Below are 13,583 nucleotides of genomic sequence, written 5' to 3' on the forward strand. Positions count from 1 at the left end.
TACCACCATAACAATTGCCCTTCAGGAAAAAACCTCTACCAAGAGTGGAACTGTTGAAATTAAAGTTCAGCCTCCACCCCCAGTCAGCCAACTCACCTTCGACAATGACGAGGGACTCAGTGGTGGAGGGAGCGAGGGAAATGGCATCTTCGTTGCAGCGTTTGGAGCGGAGAGCATCGTTCTCATCCATCTCCCCGGGGAGGGACCTGAGGGACAACAACCAGAGGTCCAAGGTGGCATACATGCTGACACTGAGACAAATTTAATTCCACTAGCCCACTAAATAAATATATGCATTTACAGATCCACAGTACCAGTGACACACAGTTTCTTTCCTACTTGTGCTCCCGTTTACATCTTCCCTATGCGTTTGTCTCTCTCTCTCTCCCACTGCCTTCCCAACACACTTTTCTTAGCAATGCAGAAGTAAAGTAGTCCACTTCTGAGAACTGTCTTGATACTGTATCAAAAGGCTGTTACATTAGAAGAGACAGCTTCCCTTGATATGTCAGCTATAAATACACATCTTAAGATGGCATACAGAAAATAGTATTTCAGCAGCAAAGAAGCCAAAATATCCAGCATTAACATACACGAGCTCCTGTAAACATCTACAGAAATATAGATTTGAGAGAAAGATTTGTGGTGGTTTTTTAACTTCTAGCAAAAGTTAAAAAAAACGAATCCTGTCATTTAAGAGCAATCTTTTTAGAAGGAAACTAGTTACGATAGAAATTTCAGAACCAAAAAGGCCTAAAAAGGTCTAACTTTCAAGGCAGAGATACTCACCCTGAGCTATTGTGGTGACGGAGGCTATGGCCAAGGCTGGAGGCAGAGGCTGCGGTGGAACTGGTGGTATGGGCGGCAGTCGACTGAGTGCTAGGTCCCCACAGACTAATGGTCATGCCTGGGGTGCTGAGAAACCCTGAGTGGCCATCCAGGGCCTGCGATGAGGCTGAGCCCGACTGCTCCCGCTCTCTGTCCCGGTCTTTTAGTGCTGGGGAGGAAAGACGAGAGACAGGTGAACGGAAATGGGAAGATAAGGAGGAGGAACGTGAGGAGAAACGAGGAGAGGAGAGAGAGAAAGGAGAAGATGACCAGTGATGAGGAGCAGAGGGCGAGAAGGACGAGGCGGCAGGCGGATGTTTGTTCGACGCCTGTCCGAGTCGACCCCAGTATTTTTTCAGCCAAGATCGAGGCAGGGATCGGAAGTATCGGCACGTGATCAGGTCACGGTGCATCAACACTCTAACGCCAACACGTCCCGACAGACCCCACGATGAGGCAGAGGAAGGTGGGGAGGAAGAGGAGGATGGTTTAGCAATCCTAGAGCAATCGTTGGAGACTCCTGTGGTTCGAGGTGCGCCTCTGGTAACAGCTACCTCCATGGTGAATGTCTCAAACCAGGAGGAGTGGCAAAGTTCACAAGTCTTCGGCACAGTACCAGTAGATATTATTGCAAAAGTAATAAGTGATGTGTCTTCACTGGTGTGAACCAGGACAGCACAAAGCCCGGTTTTATACGCGACCCGCCCAGATCCTTCACGTCAGAGTTCTTCTAGCAACTTCTTGAGAGGCGTGCATCCTTTTCGATTTCTCGCTCTTTATGATTCTTCACTTTTGCTCAATTCTCTCTCACCACTACCCGTCTTCCCGACCCCTGCGCAAGTTACTGATTGACCAAAGAAGTACATGAGGAGAAATTAGGTGTGGCTGACAGGACTCCAGCTGTTCAGAGGAGAACAACAACTGCAACAGGAGATTAACTTAAGCTGCTGCTGCTGCAGCCGCTCATGTCTCCTGCGGGCTCAGTCACATGTAACAGGGTCTGTTGAATGTTACAATTAGCCCTAATTGAAATTTCCTGGGATGGACCACTTGATAATGAATGCAAGCACACCTCACATTTATTCTGAGGCTCATCAATTTAGCGAGTCAAATTTAATCCAACCTTTCATAAAAAAAACTAGCAAAGATCAGATTTTTTGTTTTGTTTCTCTTTGTGTATGGATACAACAATATTACTTTATCTACCCTGTGTTTGGACAAGTACTGAACCAGAGGTAAAATCACCTGACCGTTCTTAACAATGGCTAATCATCACCTTTGCCTTCAGCCTGCTGGAGGCCAATCTCACCATCTTTGCTCAGTGTGTAGGCAGACACACACACACCACAAAGACCCAGACCCACATATACACGTGGGTGCGCGCACACACATACACACACACACACACTTTTTAATCCTCTGCAAACCACTAGAGAGGCCACCAGCTTTTTAATTTGACACATGGGGACTAAACCACCTTCCAGTCCATCAATGCATCATCCACCCTTCACTTCAACTGATACTGTGGTCAGTGGTATTCACAAGGGGTGCAATCTGCACATGCATGTTCTGCTTACCAAAGTTAGGAGATCCCGATGACCCAGTCCTCGGTAGCGAATCTCTCTGTGCGGAGAAAATACAGAAAGACAACATTTTTTTTCAAGGCCATTCTCTCAAGCTTTTATCTGCTGAGTGAAAAAAGCAATTGCACACTCTTACTATATCAGTACTTTCTTTACAGGACAAGACACTCACAGGACCAAGGACTTTGTTTAATAAGGATTCATAAGAGTGGACATAATCATGTAATCTTCAGTCGAGTTGTCTTAAATGCCCTGTCCCAAACAAACCCACAACTCTCCCTGCTAAAGGTGGGTTTATGCTTCTCTGTTGAGGTGCTGCAGCAGTTGCATGTGGAGGCTTTGTTGCCACATAAAGGGTAACCTGTGGTTACAGGTGCAGGAAGTGTTTGTTGATAGTGAAAACATGGAGCAAGGTGAAGAAAAGCTTTGAAATCTCTTTTCCAGTTAACGTCAGACAAATCTTCAATCCAGTCACAATTCTCTATTACAAAATCAATGAAAGAATGCAACCAATTTCCATTTCTTTCACAATACATAATTGATGAACAGTCTGATCATGACGCATGACAGTTAGTGTTGCAACAGCAATCCAAATGGTTAAACCTAACCTGTAAACTATGCCATTTAATTCAAATTTGACATCATAAGCATCTATAGCAAGACTACCGATACACAGCAAAAAAGCAGGAATCTAGCAAATGTCACCCCAATGCTGCCTTTGTTCTTATTAATCTTTAGTCCGTTTTTTTCCACTCTGAACTTCACTGTCCGTGCTACTGATCCAATGTGTGACAATGTACTTGTTAGGGCATTTGCGATATTATTGCGATATGATAAAATGAGATTTTCTAATTGCAAAGGCTGCAATTACGCTCTGGTCACATGACACGAGAGAGTAAAGCAGTCTGCAGAGGAAGCATCAACGTCGCACATTACGCTGTACCTTGACTTGTTGTTGTACAATGGCCTTAAGCTTGACAGAAGCTGACACTACAGAAATTTAGTGTCACACAGGGAATGAAAGTAGCACCCGCCACCCGCGTGTAAATTGGTGGTTGTGGTGGGTGAAATCTTCGAGCCATCCGCCGCTTTGGCGGACAGGAAAAATCATAGACTGTATATAACAGAAAGACACGTGTAGTAAGGTAAGCGTATTGTGGCGATCGCCGCCTGTGTCACACACAGAGCCACCAGTCAGCTCAGGAAATATCTGTGAAACAGCATTTCAAACCAAACGCACAAGTCCGAAAGAGGCCCAGTCTGTCCCGAGTTACAGCCACTTCGCTGCTTACCAGCATCGGAGGCTGCGGGGGTGGGGGACTCCGGTGTTGTCTGAGAATTACTAAATTTGTCAATTCAACACGAGAGGCGTCACTTGGTTTTATTTTCGTTGGCCAACTTTTGAATTGATATTTTTTGTTCGCTTACTGGGACATAGAAAGATGGACTCCTAGGAATTTGAACTGAAATAATGACGCATTAATTGGTGGTTGAACTGTGGGTTCTGCACTGAGCGCTTACTGTATACTACAACTATACTATAACTTTGTTTTTCTTGTCATCTGTAGGTAGGGCGACCTGATGATGTCACATCATATTATTTAATGCCATTTAATGCCATAACACAGGCCTGGCCTACGTGAGTATGTTTAATCTATCTAATATTGTGTTGGTCATACTATACACTGATTTATTGCTTGTCCATCTTGAATAATACAGAAGGTAAAGAGCTTAAAAATTAATCGCATATTAAATCGCAATATTGGTTAAAAAAACGCAATTACATTAGTTTCCAAAATTGTTCAGCCCTAGTACTTGTGTGTATATCTAGTCTACTATGCAAAACAACAGAACACAGAGTAAGTTAAGGCACTAGAGCTTTACTTAGTCCCCATTTCTCTACACTTCCATCACATATAGTGTTTACCTTATTCTTGCTGCTGGTGCAGTCACCAAGCAGAGACTTGCAGCTCTTGTGAACGTTCACAGCACAATCTGAAAAACAGCAGGACAGGAACACAGAGTCAGGGTTGCATTAGATACACAGTACACACTATACACAGAACACAATGGTGGCTTTTGGATATATGGGTATGGAGGGTACAAAACAGTAAACCAAGTTTGAAATTTCAAAACCAACCCACCAGCTTTTGAAGTCAGTGTTCAAACTAAAAAGGCTGTGACTCAAACAAAGCAATGCAACCATGCCGAAAGAGGCAGACCTTTTTCAGCTGCAGAGGTAAACAATCACAATGTTTGTTTATTAGACAAGATTAGAAGTATTGTTCGTCACAAAGTGAAAGAATCTCTTCCGGCTGCATAAGACTAGTGCAGCCCCGATTCTGTGGCTTTGGTTTGTTTACACGTGCAAGACACAGTCACGCTGTAGGCAGGAACTCCCTTTTCCTCAGTTATAATCATAATTTCAATAATAAGAATTTTATTTGTATAGCACATTTCATGCAAAGTTGCGCCGCGACTTGATTAACAAAACAATATCAGAATAGCTTGGGTAAAAAATATTAACAAACAGCAAAAGTAATCAAGAAACAAACAAATAAAGCAGACAAACAGTTTGGTAACACAAGGGCTGGACGATATGGCCAAAAATGTTATCACGATTAAAAGCTTCATATCTTCTGATATCGATAATTATCACGATAAGTATTTTTTAAAGGCTGATTTTTGTTCCTGAGTGAAAGTTGAAGAAACCTGATGGTTAATTGTGGTTCAAACTCTTTTTTCTTGGTCAACCTTTGTCAACAAATGAGTAAAATATGGTAAAAGGTTTTTTCAGTCGTTTTCTTTCAAGTGAATAAAATCAAACATTTATTGAATATTTATTGAACTTTTGTTATATTGTTAAAATATTATATTGCGATAATTGTTATTGTTTTATTGTCCAGCCCTAGGTGACAAAAAAATTAATGAATGAATACATTTTTAAATCCAATGATACAAAGTCGGCCCAAATTAAATGTAAAGTTAAATTTTCTTTCATTTCAGCTGATATCAGATCTGAAATATTTAAAAATAGATAGATATATAGGAGAGGATAAATAGATGCAGGCCAGTGCAGTGATGTGAGCAGAGAGGTAGTGTGTTTTTTTTTGTATTGGTTAAAATTCTGGCTGCAGTGTTCTGAATTATCTCTAATTTCCTTTAAGACATTTTTAGTAATGTGTTTCTCTTTTTGTCCACTTTTCTCCGTGTATGGAAAACACAGCTACTGCTGTCAGGTTTAGACGGAACAGCTGATAGCATCTCTGCTGATTAACACAGATACAAATCAGAGTTGTTTTGGAAAAACATACTGTGGGCAATAAGGTCTCCCCTCCATGTTCTACTGGAAAGACTAAACACTGGTAAAACAAAACAATTCAATCTTTCAGCCTGGCTACATACTGTATAAGGTAAGCAACGGAAGCCTTTCCTGAGGGACTCGGCAGGCCAAACAAATTAAGTTATCACTATGCAAAGTCTGATACCAACCCAGCAAGGTAAAACCGGGCTGACGTGGATAAGAAACACACAGCCTTCAATGCAAAACATATACAGATGTACACATGGTCAAAAAAAACTAAAAGCTGCTTCTTGGAATAGAGGCTGAAACAGGGTTGGTGAGTTCAACAGCCTGATCTTAATGCAACAATTGGTGAAAAGCAGATTTCAGCTGACTGCACCACATGGGTCACTCAATACTGGAAAATACCACAAAAACACAAAGGAGAAAAAAAAATACATTGTTTTGTGTGCATCATTTACATCGTTAAATAATGTTTAGAATAACAGGCGTTATTAATTATTTTCCAAAAAATGCATTGTTATTTCCTATTCCTTGTTTTTTTCTTATGGGATTATTAGTGATATGTGTGAGATAGAAAAAAAGACTCAGAACCGAAACAGTAAATACTTTTTATAGCAAGTTCATTTTGAATAATGTTTCTCCTTTACCATGCTACATGGAGCACGAGGCAGAACGGTGATTGTTTGACTCTGGTTGCACAGCTTGTTGACAAAGGTGGCCCTCCTGTGAGCCACAACCCATACTAGCAACTTCCACTAACAGCTGCACAACCTATTCTAAAGGCCTCCGTCGGTTATTTCCCTTCTGTGTGCTCGTACAATGGAGACAATGAGAAAAAAACCTTCATTCTGTGCAGTAAAGGTATGAAGCAGTGAGAGTAATATTTTTATGTGTGAGGGTGAAGTGAGGAGGAATAAAGAGTATGGGATTAGGGTGGGCGATATGGCCCTAAAATAATATCACCATAGGTTTCATAATGAGTTTTATAAATAGTGATGAACATTTTTGTGTTTAGAGCTCACAATAGCTGTTGAGCTCCTCTCACAGGATTCTTGGCTCTCCTCATATACCAGGTGCTTCTTCTTGAGGTGATGAGATAAGTTTGTTGTACTGCTCCCTTCTGTTGTTACAGTCTTCTTGCACTTCTTTTACATCACCGTGGTTTGTTGTACGTCTGATCTTTTGTAACCAAACCACTTCCACATTACTGAAGTTGCTGCCCTTTTGGAATCAATTCCTCCGCTGTGAAGTAGCAATGTTACTTTCACTTTTAGCCATGCTGTCAGTACGTCAAAAAATACGCTTATATTGTGTACGATATGATATGGCACACCCCTATCTGGGAAACCTTTATAGTAGAGTGTAATCTAATCTGTTTTGCCCTTTTACCTTTTAGATCCAGCCCTAACTGCCTTTACTCTATTTTTTCACTTCATTCATAATCTTTACTTACACACTCCCTTTCTCCCTCTCCCTGGTAATAAATGAACAATTGCTGGCTGAGCTGAAGGAAAAGAAAACAGAAACTGGCTTCTGAATAATCTTTGCCAACAGTACTGTGTCCCCCCTTTGAATTGGATCCGCAGTACTGAACTGTTATATTTTATTCTGGACCAAAGCAAAGCCCACTGAATCCCAATGTAGATGGAGAGTACTGCATAGTTTGCCCAAAAGCACAAAACATCTACTACAAAGAAAACATTTTGCTTCAGATCATATATTCCTCATCAGATTTCAGTTTTAAGGTCGGAGAAAAGATTGTTGTTGGGTTTTTTTACCTTTAGGATGGGAGGATACGAGCACAGAAGTCAGCAAGCCAACAAACTCATCAGCAGTCAAGCAGCCAGACGCAGAGATAATTTTCCACCTCGCTCCACAACTAACACGCAAAATTCCAGTCTCTCTGCCAGCCTTGCTTTTTCAGACAAAAGACAAAAAGCACAGCGAGCCTACAATGTCTATTAAAGCCTATCAAGCCAGTCAAGTACATCTTCAACAAAGCCCAAACACACTGACTGGGCAAGGCTGAATTGCAAAGAACAGGAAAAGATAAGAGGAGCTGGTAGGTAAGCAGAACTAGATTGGAATAAAAAGCTGTGTCGATGCACCATCACTTGAAGTCTTCACTGAGGAACGGTAATGTAAGCTATTACTATGTAGGAATGTGTAGTAGAGGTGATTGTACGCAAACTGCATTCAAAAGAATTAATTGAAGTAAAAAAAAATCTTAAGATAAGCAAGAAGACTGTGTTTTCTGTTTACTGATGTCACAGAGCTTATCAGCAATGACTCACTGCAGATACAGACCACCTCAGCATTTGGCAACAACACCAGCGTGTGAAACTATACCTGTATAGTCATCATCAACAGATCAAAAGTATACACAGGTAGGACATCAGGTAAGTATATACTGGCATGGTGATTTATATCATCAGGTGGCTGTATTAGGGTGAGTGTAGACCAGCTCTGCCACTTTTGAGCAATGTGATATGCTCAAGTGACTCGGTCACACCAGCAGCAGCACTCTGCCTCCATCAAAGCCGCCACCACACCCAAAATCTGCTGACTGGAAACTACCCCCTCACACAAGAAGTACACTTGTGGTGTACAGTGCACAGTTCAGAGAGTTACTCAATGATCTAAAAATGAATGCAAATGAGGCCTATGTCACCACGGCAGAGTGATAGATGAGCAGTATTTTCTTTGGCTTGCCCTGAAAAAAAGAAGCCAACCAACAGACTGACTATCAAGAACAACTATCACCTGTGCTACTACTCTTGCTCTAAAGAATGAATGTGTTGCCTCATGTTGTTTTATTGGACGAGACTGGAATGAGGAGCGCTCCTGATAGCGAAGGGTGGGTTCGTCCAGTGAAACATTAACTCATACAACAAGAACATGAAATATCTTTTATCAAATAGCCCGCAAAACAAACACATTCGAGATAGAGTGGGTGGAAATGGTGGTTTTGCAAGTTTCTTCACATTAACCAGGAACTGTTCACTGTTTACGTTACTGGTCGCCAGATTTTTAGACTCTAGTTTTGCTTTTGTTTACTAAAAACACAGAAACGTGCAGAGACTTTAATATGCTTGAGATAGGCAAGTCAACTCACATCATACAAGTTGCGTATTTTTGTCAATCTTTTGTTGGAAATCTGCAGTAAAACTCTCCTTGCCAGTGTACAAGGACACTTACAGCAACACTGTCAGACAAGGAGCCAAACAGCAGCATTTTAATAGAAGAAAGAAACGATTCTGTTCATTACATCCATGTTCTTTTTTTTGTAAGACTTTCAGGTTTGTTTTTTAAGTTTTTTCTTGCACAAACATGTATGCAGTATATGAGTGTTGAACACAATGTACCCTCTAACTGTTAATGAACCCAAACATATTAATGTCACACAGTGTAACTTGAATGGTGTAGTGCCACCATTTGAGGTGACGCCAACGTCTATTTCCTGTGGTTTACTTCCACCATTCTTGGCCTCCCATCCACTATAGAAAAACCCTGCTGCCACAACTAGTTGTAGAGACCAACCTAGAGGAAAAGAGGTCACACAACAGCTGTTTTGAGGGTGTTACTTTCTTACACAGCAGCCAAAAACTTGCATCACCTGCTTCCCGTTTGCGCATGCACATAGAGGTTACTCTTAATTCCCCAAGAACACAGTGACAAATACATTTGGGGCCAACGAACAAATTCATGACATCATCTAGTTGAACAGGAGGAACTGGAGCTGGGCAAGCTATTTACTCAGTGAAGCGAAACATCCCCGCCATCACATCTCTCGACCCATAAAGGAGGGTCATGGTCACATTTAAAGACCAGCAACATACAGATGCTACTAGAAGGTAAAGTTAGGGGAAAGCCAAGGAAGTATATCTCAATCTTATTAAATGATGTTACTTCCAAGTGAAAGTCACACTAGTCTAAGATGACTTATTTTACTCATTAAAATGATATCTTCCTTGCTGATTAGGCCCCTTAATGGGACTCATCAACAGCTTAGAGCTAAAAATCTACTTCAGATGTACTCAGAGGAGACATGGAGGCAGTCAGACCTTAAATCTTGTTCAAGGCAGACACCCAGAGAGCCAGGCATGCTGGAAGGCAAAGCAGTGATGCGTGGAGAAGTGGTATACTAACAGGTTGAGATGGGTGAGACCCAGAGTCCGTGGAGTGGGCTGTTATGCACCGGCAGACCTGCCAAGCACAATTAGCACCATGTGACCCAGTCAGAGAGTAAGAAAACCAAGAATGTGACACTGAAGAACATCATTTAACACATCGAGGATTACGGAGTTTCATAATGCCGAGCCAGTTAACGTTAGCTGCCCAAGTATCTGAGCCAACGGTGGAGTGGGAGCACAAGAAGAAATACAAGACGAGACGATCACTGTCTTAACTGTAAATGTGAATAGTATTACTTGTATTAACCTCCATTCATATTAGAACCAAAGTCTGAGCAGGCTAGTCCATTTCAAACAGCTTACTTCGGGTAAACAACAAGTTATCTTGGGCGCTAATTTAGCTAGCAATCACCTGTTGAGCCTCAAAGTCTGCAGCCAGCAGCAAAGACAAAAAAGGCACATAAAGTAATCATGAAGGGAGGTTGTGCAACATTCAGATATGAAAACAAACATCGCTGATGTTGTTGCCTGTTCGTTTATATGAACTATCACTAAGCTACTTAAAGCTAACTGCTTACCCAACTAACCTTGTTTTTCAAATAGAAGCGGTTGTAGGCAGGCTAACGCGCTAGCACGAAGTGGCTAATTGTTAGCGAGCTCTAATGTTAAGAGTAACTGGGGTTTAATTGCGGACCAGTTTCTGATACATTAATTGTCGAAGAAACTTTAGAAGTGGGTTCCCCTTCCTAACACACTGATCAAAACCCAACCCAACCACCATTACAATGAAACAGAGAGAAGTGGTTGGTTGGCTGTGGTTAGCATTTAGCTGCTAAGCTAGCGGTCAGGATGCCCGAAAAGTCCATTGAGAGAAACAACGCGAGTTATCCACCTGATCCCGCTTGAGACCATCGCTACAGTATTTTGCCTCTTACCGTTCCAACAAGACCCGGGTTTGTGTGAATCATCTGCATCCAAAAAGTAAACGTAGTCTGATAAACCAGTTCGGCCATTAAGATCAATAGCAACAAGTATCCCACATTCTTGGTTTTGTCCAGTTTTGTGTCCTACTCTCACTGGGAACAATCTCTGGCATACAAACGACGCATTCCACAGGCAGATTCTCGGCTGAATCCCCACAGGGCTCGGTTCAAATTAAAGGGACACTCGCTTGTTTTCTCACGCCTGCGATTGTGTGTGCATAGGAACAACACAAGTGTCAAAATGTAGGATTTGTAACTTTATCACTCCCAGCAGCCATGCTTGATGAATGGGGAATCGTCTCAGAGAGAAATCGAGAAACATATGTGTTTTTTGGCTTCTGGTTAATGTCTAAAAAACCAAAGCAGTGCAGTCTGAATCATCCTGGATGTGTGGTGCCCTGCCCCTGCCTTGTGAAATATGCCAGAACAACTTAGTTTAATAAGCACACTATTTAAAACAATCATACGTTATATCCCCCCTTTATGCCAGACTGCAGGATTTATAAATATTCTGGACATATTGTGACCTTTGTCTCCCATAGAAAAGGAGCAAGGACACTTATTAGGTTACAGCCATGAAATAGTGAAGAGGTAGCACAGAATGACTAACCGCTCCTCTCCTTGTACTGCTGGAAACAGTCCTGGTCAAAGAAAATCAAATGCCACAAACATGGAGAACAGTTCCGTTTCCTTGTTCTTTGTTTTGAAACTGTATTTGGTGATGTGAAATTGTCCACCAACAGACCACATGGCTTAGGAGAAGACTGCCTGCGATTTACAGTAATTTCCACAGATGCGTGGCATTAAGTCCAGGTAGCTGATGGAGGCAATACCCTGTGGGGGTTTATAAGTATCACTTTTTAAACAACTTGTAGGTATTTTTGTGGCCCATGAAAGATCTATACTTCAACTACAGTATCCAGTTTAATTGCATCACAAGAAGGACACTTTAAATTTAATATATATTATAAAATTAAAAGACACACTTGAGATAAAGTTAGAGCTGGCTCTGTGTGTATGCCTGTGTGTGTGTGTGTGTGTGTGTGTGTGTGTGTGTGTAAATAACATGCGAGTAGTTGTGGAATATAACTACATACATGTGTTATAGACTAAACTACCCAATCTGACAATATATAAAAGATATTATATATGATCAAATATATGATACATACAAAATAGTTCATGTTGGCATAATGACAACTTTTACTTTTGGTATTTTAAATACATTTAAATGCTCTTACTTGAGCAAAATTTTAAAGGCAGGACGTTTAATTGCAATGGAGTATTTTCTATTTCACAAAACTCCAAATTTGTTGTGACATACTTTTGTTGTGTGTTTCTTGTTTTATACGTCAGTGCAGCAAAGCAGCATGAAGACGCTTAAGTGAAATCATGGCTATTATTATATATGAATTCATAAAGGAAATGCTAATGGCTGTTACAAAACTATCATGTTAACTACCACTGATACTCAAATTAGCAAATCTCTAAAACCAATTTTCAATTAAATAATCAGGCATATCTTATAATAAAAAGGTATTACTTCTGCTATTTCAAACTACGATTACTGGTTCATGCAGTATGACTTCTTGGATCAGAGTCTTTCCACTGAACTCAGTTTTACATGTCTTTCATTAGGTATTGCAGGCTCATCAGCTGACATGCAGGCTGTACAGGAGTGGCATAAGAGCAGCAGAAAAAGTAGCTGCAGGGTGTTGACATGTCCAGAACAGGTCTACTCCATGAACGGAAGCACATAGCTGTGGTTGCCTCCAGACAAAGATATTCTCATTGTAAGAGTTCATCCGACACACAAAAGACACAGGAAATGTGAAGAATACTTCAAGACAGAGTTAAGGCGTGCCGTAGATTCACATAAACAACTGTCATAAGATGGTGCTAATAAATCAGATAACACATCTAAACAAGTGAGCTAGTGAGCTCAGTTGTGTAAAACTACAGTAAAAGGTCTACAGTAATCATGCCGTGTGAAACAAAGTGCAGAAAGAACTGCAGACTATGTGTAGTGTGTTTTAGTATGCAGTGCTTCAGAAGTTTAAACACTTGTTTGAGGAGGAAATGAAGAGGAACACGATATTCTTTCAGCAGAAAGGTGCAAAAGAAAAGCCACAGTCAATGTGACAAACTCCTGTTACAGTCATTAACACTTTCTGGGTTATTACATAGTTGTGATGACAATGTTAAGACTTCCTATGTTAAGTGCTGCACTTTTAAGGCTATAATCTGCCACATAACAAAAGTATCAACAAGAAGTCAGAAATAGTCGCACATATGATCTATTACAGCTTCTGGCTTCGGTATGTGTGATTATGTGTGTCTGTGTGGCTCTGTCGGTTTGTCTGTGTGCTTGAGTGCTCCAACAAGTGGGTGAGCGTGCATGCGGGCAGTAGCATGGGCAGAAATAGATGTGAGTTTGCTTGTGAGCTGAGCACCTGTGCATGTGTGCGTCAGGCTGTGTGTGGGTGCGTGTACACTTGTGGCTGTGGTGCTACTCACTCATGCACTGCAGGCCATGCTTTTTCTGCAGCGTCTTGCCGCACAATGAGCAGGTGGCACAGCTGGAAAAAGAGCCTGGCACCAAATCATGCCTGTTGCTGCTCCCGCTGTTGCACACTTTCTCTTTTGTCTCCCTCTCCTTCCCCTTCTCTTTCTGCTGCTCTTTTTCTCGGTTCTTACCCTGCAGAGCAACAAGAAAAGCAGACACAGAGAGAGGTTTTTATATGCAAAT

The 13,583-nt window shown here is 41.4% G+C and overlaps 1 pseudogene; it reads right to left on the reverse strand.

Annotated features, from left to right (window-relative positions):
- LOC119900688 overlaps positions 1–13,583 on the reverse strand; it is a 50,069-nt pseudogene that overhangs the window by 26,120 nt on the left and 10,366 nt on the right.

Source organism: Micropterus salmoides, unplaced genomic scaffold, assembly GCF_014851395.1.
Source record: "Micropterus salmoides isolate LMB-PRFRI ecotype aquatic unplaced genomic scaffold, ASM1485139v1 Ms_hic_scaffold_13, whole genome shotgun sequence".
Lineage (NCBI taxonomy): Eukaryota > Metazoa > Chordata > Actinopteri > Centrarchiformes > Centrarchidae > Micropterus > Micropterus salmoides.